At 40.2% G+C, this 14,228-nt stretch overlaps 1 protein-coding gene across 1 annotated transcript in view; it reads left to right on the plus strand.

The window, feature by feature from the left end:
- LOC145410605 (uncharacterized) overlaps nucleotides 1–7,824 on the plus strand; it is a 128,420-nt gene extending 120,596 nt beyond the window's left edge. Inside the window, exon 11 of the mRNA XM_080280719.1 lies at nucleotides 4,069–7,824. The gene's annotated coding sequence lies outside the window, so the exon portion shown is untranslated. The remainder of the gene's footprint in view (nucleotides 1–4,068) is intronic.
- The last annotated feature ends 6,404 nt before the right edge of the window (nucleotides 7,825–14,228 follow it).

The raw sequence follows: 14,228 nt of genomic DNA on the forward strand, positions 1-14,228 counted from the left end.
TCTCAAGGAATATATGTTGTGTTGTTGGCACAGGTGACTGTGTGCAATGCAGTCTTCCATTATGTGCTTAATAGTATGGGGTGCTGTGTTGCATCATGGACAGGCATCAGCAATGGAGTCATCCAGCCTCTTCCGATAAGTCGAGAGGACTGGATGATGCCCATATCTCGGCCTGGCCAGATGGACCCTGTCCTCACGTGGGAGGTAGGATTCAGAAGGGTGGGTATCAGGAGGCTGTGCATGCAGCTGTGTGTTGTCTTTGAGTGAATGAATGAAGCAGTGAGTGATTTGAGCATGGATGTGCTTCTGGAAGCTGGATTGAGGTGGGTGAGGAAGGGAGAGGTAACAGTATATGTGTATGATATCATGTACAGGGTGTTGTTTTGATGTTCCCCAGTGTGTGTGGATATGCTGCCATGTAGTGGATGGTGTAGGTTTGTGGAGGCTGTGGCAAGAATTTGTGTGCCTCTTATGTGTGGGTGATCTGTAGGTGTAGCAGCTGTGCAGCCTGTGATTATTTTTAGACCCTTGTTCTGTATGGTCTGTTGGGTGTTGTAGTGTGTTTCAATGAGGTTAGAAGCCCAAACAGGGCTTGCATAATTCATCACTGAATGTATATATTGTTTGTATACTATGGTGGTAGGTATTGTGTCCGAATGTTGTATGGGCAAGTGACTCTAGGGCATTGAGTCTTGGTGTTAAAATATTTTTAATGTTTGTGATGTTTTGAAAAGTTGCTGGGTCTTTGAAAGCAGTGATAAGAAACCGGGAAGTGAGCATGGAATTGAAAAAGTCACTGCATGACAGTATTGTGATACCAACTCTAATGTATGGAAGTGAAGCTTGAACCTTGTTGGAGGGACACAAGTCAAGAGAGAGATCAGTGGAAATTGGTTATTTGAGAGGAGTATGTGGAGTCACATGGAGAGACAGACTGACAAATAAGGAGGTGAAGGAGGATTGTGGTGTGGATGTGGATGTGATTGGAAGCATTAGGAGAAACACATTGAGGTGGTTTGGCCATGTGCAGAGGATGGAGAGCGAGAGACTGGTGAGGAGAGTGTATGTGAGTGAGGTGGAAGGGGGAAGAGGGAGGGGAAAGCCAAGGATGAGATGGAGGGGTGGAGTGGAGAGGTATATGAGAGAGGGGGGTGTTAACTGGGAGCAGGGGAGTGAAATGACGGGGGACATGGCAACATGGAGGCAATTTGTTTGTGGCCACCCCTGACAGGATTGAGGCATCTGGCAAAAGATAGATGGATAGATAGATGTGTTGTTTAAATGACATTGATGTATTGTACTGTATGTTACACCAAGGATTCTTTGTGTGGGTGTGGGTGTGTGGTAGGGGAGTGTTGTTTATGGTGAGGTGTGGAATGCAATTATCTTTTGCTGTCCAGTTTGTGAAATGGGTCACCGTAGATTTGGCTGGGGCTATTGTGATGCTGTTTGTGGTGAACCATTCATGTTGTGTGTTAATGTAAGGTTGGAGGATGTGTGCGGCTGTTTTTGCGTTTTGGTGTGTACATGTAAGTGTTATGTCATCTGCATAGGAAGCTATGTGTTTGTGGTGTGTGGGGTGTGGGTATGCCATACATGTATAGGTTAAAGAGTATAGGGGACAAAACAGATCCTTGAGGGATGCCGTTTGTGAAGTTTCTGATGTTCGATGACTAACCAACAAATGTTGTGTGTGCACATGTGCCTACTGTCAGTTTGTGAAATGGGTCACTGTAGATTTGGCTGGGGCTATTGTGAGGCTGTTTGTGATGAACTGTTTGTGTTGTGTGTTAATGTAAGGTTGGAGGATGTGTGTGGCTGTTTTTGCGTTTTGGTGTGTACATGTAAGTGTTATGTCATTTGCATAGGAAGCTATGTGTATTTGTGGTGTGTGGGGTGTGGGTATGCCATACATGTATAGGTTAAAGAGTATAGGGGACAAAACAGATCCTTGAGGGACGCCGTTTGTGATGTTTCTGATGTTCGATGACTAACCAACAAATGTTACGTGTGCACACATGCCTGCTAAATAGTTTGCCAGCCATCTTTTTCCATTATTGTGCATGTTTGTGTTGAATATTTTTTTCGTGAGGTTGTGGAGGGGGATGGCATCAAAAGCTTTACTAATGTTTTAATTGACCATGAATGTTCTGTGTGGTGGCCTGGCTGAGTTGATTCCATCAAGAACTCTCTGTGTATGGTCTGTAAGAAAAGTGTTCGTGGAGTGTAGTGGCCTAAAACCATGTTGCGATAGGGCTAGGGGGATGTGAGGTGTTGCTAATTGTAATACCAGTCATTCAATGAGTTTGAAGGAGGTACAGAGGAGTATGATGGGGTGGTGTGAGGAAGGTAACATGGGGTCTTTGTTGGGTTTGTTGATAGTGTTGATAGTACCATGCTTCCAGATGCTGGGTATTATGTTGTGTGATTAGCTGTAGTTTGGTATGTTGGTGAGTGCTTGTATACCTTGTGGTCCAAGATGTTTAAGGTGTATGTTGCTTATGTTGTCTGGGCCACAGGCAGATGAGTGCTTAAGGTTGCTAATGATGTGCTTCGTCTGGTTGTAAGTGAAGGGTGTGAAGTCTGGGGAACTGTCTCTTGTGTCAGATGACATGTCAGTCGTTGCAGTGCAATGATAGACAGACCTGGTGTGGAGGAGGAGGATGTGCACATTGTGTTTCTGAGCAGTCATGTTCCATGCACCATGGGATGTTGATGTATACAGTGGCCAAGAATCCCTTATTTTGGCATGTTTGGACCTGCATTGTGCATTATGTGCATTCTACATTCACTTTGTAAAGTTTAAAGCCTGATGAATAGCTATTTGCCCTATATCAAATAGTGCTGTGGAAGTGCATGTTATGGACGGGTCAACTATGTCCACAAATTAGACTAGGTATAGAATGTGTGTTCATCAAGATGAGTGTTGAACATTAGATTGAATAAATTTTCAGATTTAATGTGACATTATTCCCTCGGTTGGTTTATATATTGTACAGTCTACAGGGTTTACTGATAATGAAAAGACCATTATTTTAATCTGCACTGATTTAAAAGCCAGATGATGGGAGAGATGGTAGTGAACACTAAAGAGAATCCCAGATTCATGAAAATTAGGTAGTTTGGGAGGCAGCCTACTGGAATATCTGGTCACTTAAAAATAATTTTACCAAACATACAGTATTTGTTGACCAAAATGAGTGATGTCTTGCCATTTAGTAAAAATGAGATTTTACTGCAGCTTTTTGTATAATCCTTTTATTGTTTTCATGGTGGTGGATGATGACAACCATCCACTCACTTCATGTAATGCCACCTACTTTTCCTTCACCTTTATCATTCTTTTTCTTCAACTGCCATCCTCTCTTCCTATTTCTTTTATCCTTCCTGTCACACTTTATTATTCTTCTTTCCATTTTAGGTGGCCCTACACAGGGTGATATGCCTATTGGTATCCTGCAACCCAGGAAACTAGGTACAACACTGGGTGGTAACCATATAACTGAATAATGAGGTGATATGGAGCCTATTATGATGTGGCATCCGTCTGGGAACCAAACCTCCACGCTCCTTGCTTTGGTGAGGCACTGTCTACCATGAGGGAACACTGGTTCATTGCATAAGACAGTCCTGCAGGGGTGATTGCTTGCCTGTGGTAAATGATTCTACTTGGCCAGACAGACTGGGGTCACTCAGCAACAACAACAGGAGCTTTTGTTTGTTACAAATGAATATCATCTGTAGCACATTCTGATTTCTCATTTTGTGACAAACTGTATTTGTATGTGAAGTTAATGAAAGGGTGGCTGTACATTAAGTGAATGTTTTCAGTTATCCAGTTTTATGCCTCTATTATTGTATACAGTATGTTTGTTTTCATGTGCTGCAGTATACCCTGCTGTGATGAACGCACGTTTCTAAAAAAAAGAAAAAGTGGCTTCAGTGTTTCCCAAAAGTTCCCAGGGAGGGTTATTCTTTAATTCAGGAAGTTTTTGTTGGATGAGGAACATGGGGTTCTGTTTCTGTAACATGTACACCATAACTTTGTTGTCATTCTCTTTTTCCCAGGTGTTGTTCCACCCCGGCCTACACCAACTACTGGGGCATGAGTGAATTCTGCCCCTTACTCATTGCAGGTCATGTCAGCAGTTCAGATATCTTCCTAAAAGCTTGTTTTGGAAGACTAGTGACCAAATGGCAGAAGTAAGTCATGTAGTCAGGAATGGTGTAGTCAAGAGGAATCTGGGATGAGATTTGCAAACTTATTATCAACTCTCTTGTAATTATGATATGTTTTTGCAGAAAGGACTTTGAATGGAGCATGCAAAATCTCTGGGTGTCTCTTGCAAAAACACATCCAAGTTACAAGAGGATATTAATTTTCAGTTTGTTGGTGAATCTGAGCCCTGGTTGTCTCCCAGACCAGGCTGCAGTTCACTGGCAGAGAGTTCGTTGGGTTGTATAGTAAGAGTGATGGTGTAATGGGGGAGAGGATGCAAATATTTGTATTAGATATAAAGAATGGAGCTCAGACTCACTTCCAAAGAGACCGATGTTGCAGTGTACAGATCTTTAACCACTTGGCCATATTGCTTTCACTTTACTGTACTATATACACTCTTAGTATGTCATCAGGTGTTTAGCATGATCAGAGTGGTTGTTTGACTTGATCATTATTTCCTCTAAACTTGTATCAGGTAAAATTTCTTACTACTGTAGGTGGAGTTTATTCACAAGGATAATACATCCCCCACACCTGATGATCACAGTGTTTTTATGTATCAAAAAGAGGCTATGTTTACAAGGTAGAAGTGCAGCTATGAAGCTTTATTGTTTTGTGTATAGAAACCGCAAGAAGTGCACTATGCATAAAGGATATCAATATTCAAGTCAAGTAAGTTAGTTCTTCTAAAATGGTTCCTGCAGCCTGACTGGTTAACCATATTTTTTTAGGGGAGGGGGGATCCTGTGCTGCATTTTAGAAATTCATAGTCTTGGTACAAGATGAGGGTTTTGATGAGAGAACAAATGTTACTACATCCTGAGAATGAAAGTAGACACCAGTATGATTCAGTAGATGTAGGCAAAGTTTGGGCATATGAATTAAGATACATAGATGTTGGTGAACCTTGTGGAAAATAAAGTGCATGAGTTGTTGAACGTCTGTCATACACATGACTATACTATGTAGCAACTAATACTGGATGGCTTTTAGTGCTGTGAAGGTGGCTCTTCTTGCACAACCAGTCTTGGACTAATTGTATATATATAGTATCCACAGAACAACAGTTCTGAGTGCAATTTTTATCACATTTTGTAGATCCTTTGCAAATTCACACTGTACATCATTTTATATAAATAAATAACATTTAGAACATGCAGAGTCACTGTAGGAACAAAGATAACAAGTACTACACAAATGTGTTCATGTTTCGAGATACAGTGACTATATATTTCTAGAGTAACTTCATTGTTGACCTAGCTTGAGTGGTATCTGTAGAAACATTGTACTGTATCAGAAGTATGTGTTCAGTCTTTGGAAAGGTTATACTGTATGAACAACAAACTAATTGAGCATCAGTGGAAAGGGGCATCATGCCTAACTTGGTGCCACATTGTCTTTGTAATATTTTCTTCTTGGTGCAGTGAAATGTCTTCATTTTGGCCATCTGTAAGTTTTTACTCATTCTCTCTTACATAACTGATTCTGAATTGTGCTGGTGTGTCACCTTAGTTAGCATTATGTCTTGACTTGGTAATAAAGTATATGTGCTGACATTATGTGTTCATGCGTGAAAATAGTCAAATCCAGTAAGCGCTTGGCCCCAGGTGTGCTGCATTAAAGACACTTCACTGTAATCTGTTGTCTGTACAGTAGTTTTTATTCCTGACTCTTGATCTCTTTCTCTCTCCTTCCCTCATTTCACTCCCTGCATGGTAGTAAATAGTAAACTCTCTTACCCAGACAGGTTTTTGAAGAAGCAATTTATTACACAGAACACTGAGACGTTACCATTTCATGGGGTGATTACAAAGTTCCCCATCAGTCTATTACCATTTGTCTGATGTCATCTTTATCCCATCCAGAGCACCGCTAGGCACAAGTATAACATTAGATGTAAATGTTTTGTCGGGGTCGTCATACTAGGATACCTGGGGACTGCTGCAGATAATAATGATATATACATCAACAGGGTGATCATGAACTTTATAGTAAATACAGATGGATGAAAACTAAGTTCTTTGTATTAAATGACTGTACTGCCAACAGTTGTTTAAGCTAATTTCTCAGCCCCTGATATAGCCAGGTAAATATCTGAGGTCAAAGCATATGGGTATTATGTTTTGAAAATGTGTGGTATTGTGGGCAGATCACTTAAGTTGGCACTTAAAGTTTTTCAGAGAGAGAGGGGAGACTGGCTGGAAAGCTCGCTGCAACTGGTAACTGAATGCAATTACCATAGTATACCATTCATGTGACTGGAAAACACAATAAGAGTAATAGCGTGGAGATGGAAGATTGAGTAGTCTGGCTGGGAGAGTTTACTGTAAATCAGTATACATTTGCTCAGATATGTACAAAATAACTTTTCTTGTCAATAGATGGAGTGCCGGTATGCCTCTTGACTGTAGATGTACTGCATTGAGATTGCCAGCATCTCTCAGCTCTACTTTTCAGTTTATAGTCATTTCTGTTGCATTCTTTTATTTGGACATGATAATGTAATCAGCATCCACTAGCAGAGAAGAAAAAATTATTCCATCAATTTTTTTTTTCAGTTTATTATTGATATTTAACATTGTAATTGTTTGTCAAGATGTCTTTGCTTTTGAAATGTGATAACTGAGTTTTTCTGTGAAGTTTGTGATGAATAACTGTGTGCACTTTTGAATGATAATTACCTGTGCCAAAGATTAAAAAACAATTGTGTACAGATACTAATAGGTAATGCTGAGTTCTGTACGCACCGGCAGCCGCAATGTTATTTTTTTAAGATTAATTACCCGTGCCATTTATTTATCTTCATTTAACTTCACAAAAAAATAATAACATTCCAATTGAATTTTTTTTATATTAATTTGTTCACCTCTTCTAAACCAGAGGCAACAAGTGTCTTTCATAACTTCTTCTGAGATTATTAAATATGGAATTGTTGAAACTTTTTGGTCAGTTTAGAAAGGGGCTGTGTGTGTAGAGTGAAAGAAGATGAAATGATAATGTGCTTAGCTATGAAGTCAGAAGTTTTGTGTCCAAAACAGTCATGCACTGGACTCTATATGGACTGATAGTGATACAGATTATTTTTCTCTATTATCAGTTATCTTTTCCTTGTTCTCTCTTGTCTTTCCTCATAAATAGATCTCTCTGCTTTTTGCTTCTATTTCATATTCATTTTCAACATTAACAGTTCTGTCTCTTGTTTCTCATCCATTCACTTCCTGCCTTAGTAATCCATTTTACTTTTTACTGTGCTGTTTCCTCCTCCTCCTCCTCTCGGCTATACAAGGGTAGCCCATATATAACATTCAACTTCACCAGGCAATTTCTTGTGTATACTGCCAGGTGGATTTCTAATGGAGTGCAATTTATGGACCATCCTGTGTATACACACACACACACACAGTGTCTGGCTTCCGGCATACATAGCACAATATCTGGCTCTGTGCTTTTTTTTTTTTTTTTTTTTTTTTTTATATATATAAAGAACCTGGAGCCCACACAGTCTAATTGCAGGAACACTGAAGAGACTAAACTATAAGATAATGATTAATATAGTCTTAGAAGTGTCACCAAAACCATGTACATGTATATATATACTGTATACATATATCAATAAATATATATATTTCCTTTATGATAAGTTTCTTTCATTTACAACAGTATCTGATACAAGTCAACAGATAGTTCCCAAAGTACTGATCCAATAAAAGTTGAAAAATGGAAGTACTGTAGGTGCTAATGAGGTATATGATTAAGAAATTTTAATTGTGCTGCAAGTGCAATAAACTTCATGAGTGGAGGTGTACTACAGTAGGTTTGTTTTCACCTTACAAACATTCCTAACTCATTCCAACTGAGTTGATGACTAAGTGTAGACAGCCTGGAGGGTCACTGACCATTAACCAAGATGATCAATTCGTATCACATAAGTCACTTGTCACATTTTATGCAACCATGACTTACTGTTAAAATTCTGAATTGAATGAGTGAACAATCAAGTACCAGGCAACAGAAGCTATGTTGCACTACAGTATAAAAGATTATGGCAGGGAGGCAAGTTTTAATATACATACAACAAATGAAGGAGAGGAGTGGACAAAATTAATAAAACTGGAATAGATGTCAGTTTGACAGAGAAACAGGGAAGTGAGCATGGAAGTGAAAAAGTTACTACATGACAGTATTGTGATACCAACTCTAACGTACGGAAGTGAAGCTTGGACGTTGTTGGAAGGACATAAGTCAAGAGCGAGAGCCGTGGAAATGAGTTATTTAAGAGGAGCCTGTGGAGTCACATGGAGAGACAGGCTGACGAATGAGGATATAAAGGAGCGTTGTGGTGTTGATGTGGATGTGATAGGAAGCGTTAGGAGGAACACACTGAGGTGGTTTGGCCATGTGGAGAGGATGGAGGGTCAAAGACTGACGAAGAGAGTGTATGTGAGTGAGGTGGAGGGGGAAAGAGGGAGGGGGAGGCCGAGGATGAGATGGAGAGATGGGGTGGAGAGGTATATGAGAGAGGGGGGTGTGAGTTGGGAGCAGGGGAGTGAAATGGCGGGGGACAGGGCGACTTGGAGGCGATTTGTTTGTGGCCACCCCAAACGGGATTGAGGCGTCTGGCAATAGATAGATTGACAGAGAAAGGACATAAGACGAGTACAGTAATAGAAAAAAGATAGATTAGCGGAGAATGTCACAGATGGTAGGGGACCTACAGATTCAAGCCAGGTGTGGGAAACAAATATGGTGAACAGTATTAATGAACACTGCAGAAATACTGATTGTGGGAGGCACTGAGCCATGACTGAAAATGAGCAAACGGGAAAGAGTTCACTGGACATGGCTATGGATAAGGCAAGTATGGTCCAGCTGGGGATGAGCAAATGCTGTTTCCCAGTGCCTTATTCTATGGCCCAAGGAGGACCACAGAGTGACAAATTGTTTGTCAGAATATAGTTTGTTGCATATGTCTTGGAACCAGAGAGACTGCCAGTCTTGAATAGCAAAATTTTAAACACAGGGAAAAGATCTGAAAATGGAATCGGATAGGGGACTGAAAAGAGAAGGGAAATGGCCAGCTGGGCAGGGTGATCAATCTGGTTATTACCTGGGGCACCTGTACGCCAAGGAACCCAATAAAACTGAACAGGTTTATGATGGACAAATAACGAACAGCATTATTGGATCTTAGGTATCAAAGAATGGGTGCAAGGAGCTGACTAAAGAGTTAGAAAAAATGCAAAACGAAGAGGAATTGAGATGAAAATCTGATGTAGGCCAAAGAGTATACCATAAAGATCAGCTGACAAGATAATGGCAAATGAAGGCAGATAATGCTGAAATGAATCAGAGGGAATAAAACAGCACAACCTCTTCCATGGCATGTTTTGGACCCATCCACGTAAACAGGAACTGAAGAGTGTGTAGACAAGCAAGTGAGAAAGAAAGAGCAAAGCAAATTGGGGGAAGAGGAGAACTTATAAGGTAAAAAGGATGAGAACACACAAGGACATGGTACAAGCCACTGAGGAGAAAGACAAGGATGGAGTACTCAATCCAGCTGACAAAACAGATGCAGAGGCAGAAAAATAAACCTAGCAACCATAATCCAGTTTAGATAATACAGGACAAGGTCGTAGGAAGATGGAATAGTATAGTAGGGTCAGCACCCCATGAAACAAAAACCAGTGTTTGTAAAAGCTGCATACGCTTCAAAGCAGTAATTCAGAGAGAGGAAATATGGTCCGTCTGATGAGAATACAAAATGAGACTTAAAAAGGTAACTGGCGGCTGATAGGTGAGAGGAGTGTCATACAATGAAAGAGGGATAAGAGATCATAATAAATCATCATCCAGACCTCCTCTCTCATCTCAAGGAAGGGCGAGGTAGGGTCCAGGGAGTCAGAAAATGGAAACAAGTCTCTCCGGCCATTGCATGCTTATTGTATACATTTTTGCTTCTTTTTCCGTACAGTGGATAAATTGTTGGAAATATAAAAATAAATATATATTTCAATCATTTTCTTTTATGAAATGCGAGATAAAACCATTGAACAGTTTAAATATTATGATGATGAAATTGTTTGGATTTTGTGCGTGTGTGTCCAGACGCTGAGTACACGTCGACTACTGTAAACTTGAAGTGTGCTTGTTGGGGCTTGTTGATGGCTGGTCAGTGTGTGCTGCTTTACGCGCTGTGAATTCTCCCCAGCTTTACTGGACTACCTTACAGGTATGCCTACAGATGTCGACTTCTGGTTTTAGATATTGGTGGAATAACTTTGGAAAAAGATAATTGCTCAATCGCACTTGGTTGTTACCGAGTGGGACATACTGGCTGGTGAGAGGTGCTTTAAAATTGGATTTTACTGACATTCTGCTCCGGCATCAAAGCTATTTTGCAATATATGATTTCAGCAGGGGTGGAAGCTGATGTTAAACGCATGAATTCCTGGAGACTACTTAATCACAAATGTTATGGATATTTAAGGGCCCCAGTCCTCCAAGGGGGGAAAAATCAGTACTGAGGAGAATGGATGAGAATACTGGTATTATTTTACACGTTGCCAATATGCAGTTGAAGGATATTACCACCATAAACGCATAGTACATTACCTAAGAATGCAAATTTACCAGAATACTATGGTGAAAATGATATACCTTAGCGAGTTTGAAGATGGAGTGAAGCGAGATAAGCAAAAGCACGCTGGATATAGGAGATAAGGTAAATGAGTTTGTGAGAAAGATAAGAAAGGGTAATGCCAAAGAGATCGAGCTGACTGGCAGTCCCTAGTAGCACTTGATGAAGTTGATGTTGAAGGTGTCGTGTCATATACTTCAAAACTGTGCCAGACACTGCCTAGTTGATTGTTCCCTTGCTATCTTTGTTTTACTTTGCTGAAAGCCACTGGGACAATTTCATTTCATAATGTTGGTCTATTCTTGAACTGAAACCCTCCGAGGGAGAAATAAGGTCTTTATAGAGGAAGATCCCACAGTCCAAAATGTGAGTTGCTCAAATATGTGTAGTGTGTTGAATGATTGTTGAATGTAAGTTTACCTAATGACAAATGGTTGTCACCATTCAAGCCCCCAAAATCTTGGCTCCACCTTACAAGTTAGGATAAAAAGTTTCCATCACGTCCTGTATTTTAACATTCACCTATTGAAGTCAATTTAACGATTTTCAAATTCAAATGGGGTGCCACCCCGGGTAATAAACTCCGCACAAAACCTGGTGAATCAGATGGGCACCTGAAGGGCACATCTTTAACAGGATATGTATATAAATGAAAAAATGAAGAAATTAAGATGATAAGTCCTCTTCAAATTCTGAGAGCAGTGGAACTCTTGAAGAGGAAACAGATACTATACTTGCACAAGTTGACGTCAACAGGCGGAAGAATCTGAGTTTGATTAAGAGGAGGAGACTGAAGAACTGTTAATGTATTCTGATATATCTTCTTCGCCAGTTCCTGTTCCAGGTGACATAATAGTACTGTAGATATTATCAAAAGAGGATGTGACGCTTTCCAAAATAAGAATGAAACATTTAGCACAGCTCGTAGAGCCAGGCGATAAATTAAAAGGGGAGATGTCAGTTGACAGCTGCATGGTCCTGTAAGGCTCTGCCAAATGGTGAGAAAGTTTTAGGGTCCTGGATGGTTTACCCCTCTATTTAAAATATTTTTTTGTTTTGTTTTTGCTGAAGGCTGTTTGGTCAGGATCACAAAAAAATTGGGACATGGAGCTTTGTCACTGGGTTTCAAGCATGGTGGAGGCTAAACCCAAAGATATCTGACCATGAGTCTTCCAAGGAACCTAGAGAAATGGTCAAAATGGAAGACCTTGGCAGTAGGCTTGAAACTTTAAAAAATTGTTGACGAAATTCATCAAACGGTAATGGACAACGAGAAAAAGAAATGGAGGGAAACTACATCGTCTCCATGACTGCTTGCTCAACAGAACCTTTTCGTGATCACAAGGAGGACATCCCATCAAGAAACATGGTCAGTTTCAGGAACTGGTGGAGCTGCTGTCAAATTATGATTCTGTTTTTAAAAAGAATATACTGTGAAGTTTAAACATGCTATTACATCTGGGAGGAGAAAGGACCCATATTTATCTCCTAGGATTCAGAATGAGTTCATCTGTCTTCTGGGGAATCATGTTAAGGAGTGGCTGATATTAAGAAAGCAAAGTATTTTGGAATTCTTTTTGACGGCACTCGTGACGTTTCCCACACTGATCAAATGTTTGAAGTGATAAGATCTGTGCACATTGAAGGTGACACATCAGAGGTAAGAGAGTCTTTGTTGGGGATTTTCTCAAATGCTGGAAAATCTCCAGATTACATGATCTCTTGCGGTACCTTTTTCACACTAACTTGGCCGAAAATTGCCATCTTTCTTTCTTGAATGTCATGTTGTAACAACAGATTAGCACTATATCATCAGGATGCAGGTCTTGAATAAGTGCTGTGGAAAGGATGTTGAGCCATATCAAACAGCAGAAGGCCATCTTGCATTCATCCAGTCTACTCAGCCATGCCACTGATCTTTGGCTTTGTTTTCTGATCAGTCACTCACATGCCTCTTGCTCTTGCTTCCATTCCATCCCTTTGTTATGTTTACAGTACAGTACTTACCAAGTTACCTCCTGTGCTCTAACTTTTGTCAGCAAGTCATCAGGTAGGCTATACTGTATAGTAGTTCCTATGGTAAACTGGTTTTGAATTTTTGATAGGGCCTCAGGATAATAAAGAAAAGAAAGGGGCTTTATACAGACCCTAACAAGTACTGGAGTTCATGCACCAAATACCTTCAGAGCAATAGCTAAGGCTGCCCTAACCAGCCATTTTTCATTATGCGCCTTTGTCTTAGGCTTTGTCAAATTGTCATAGAAGGAGTGCACTGTTTATGCATGTTTAAATGAATAGGATTTGGGTGATGAAGGAGGATATGTTTCACTGTAAAATTGATACCGGTAATGAGTGTACCTGTAGATGTGTTGGCCAAGAATGTGGCGTGATGTAAAGAGTGACTAAGGAAATAGAACTAAGGTGGGGGAAGAATGTAGAAATAAGACGTGGGAACTGATGAAACAAAGGAAATAACAAACTGTGGGCTAAAGAAGAGTGTAGGTCGATGCTTGTAATATAGTAATTATGTGAGAAAATGGAGTATTAGTGTGAAAGTTGAGAACAAAAGAAGTACCGGTAACAACAGACAGAATAAGGTGAAGTTCAGTGCTGTACAAGATGTATTACAATAGCTTTATACCGTACGTCTTTGAAAAGTTTGCCTAGTAGAATTATTTTGTCTTAGAAATTTATCATCACATTTCTGACATTGCTACCTATGGGTGATGTATGCTGATGACTTGGTGTTAATTGTAGAGAATGAAAGGGAGACAGAGGACAGATGTAGGAAATGGATAGATGGAATGGGGCACAAGGGTTTGAGAGTAAACGCAGATAAAACAAAAGGGTTGAAATCTAGAGCTGATGATATTTTTGCCAGTCTGTGAATTTTGCAGCTGTCTGAAAATCCTGGTTATCAGGATATCAGATACCAGGGATTGTATTGTGCTTTCCCGGGATCCACCTCCTAGTGTCAAGATAATCCATTAAAAAAAAAAAAAAAAAAAAAAATGGGCATGAAAAGGTAGAGATGAAGTAGGGTCTCCGTGAGTGACAGAAATGAGAATACAGTATATAGTGTAAGGTACTATGAGAGAGATTTGTCATCAGTATTAGGAAGTGATACCCAGTGGTGGGTTAAAATAGTCTGGACATATTAAAAGGAAAGATGACTGGTTGAGGAGGATCACAGTTATTCATGTGGAGGGAAGAATGACTAGATTCAGTCTAAGAATGGTTTGGGAAGAGGTCCTATATGGAGACCTCCAGGCAATGGTAATTACTGGGGTGAGCAGGGAAATGGCTCAGGACTGTGACTCATGAAGAGCTGCAGTCAGGTGAAAAGAGTTACACATGCTGACGTCC

This window comes from Coenobita brevimanus, chromosome 86, assembly GCF_032717465.1.
Source record: "Coenobita brevimanus isolate Jiangsu-jjx chromosome 86, ASM3271746v2, whole genome shotgun sequence".
Lineage (NCBI taxonomy): Eukaryota > Metazoa > Arthropoda > Malacostraca > Decapoda > Coenobitidae > Coenobita > Coenobita brevimanus.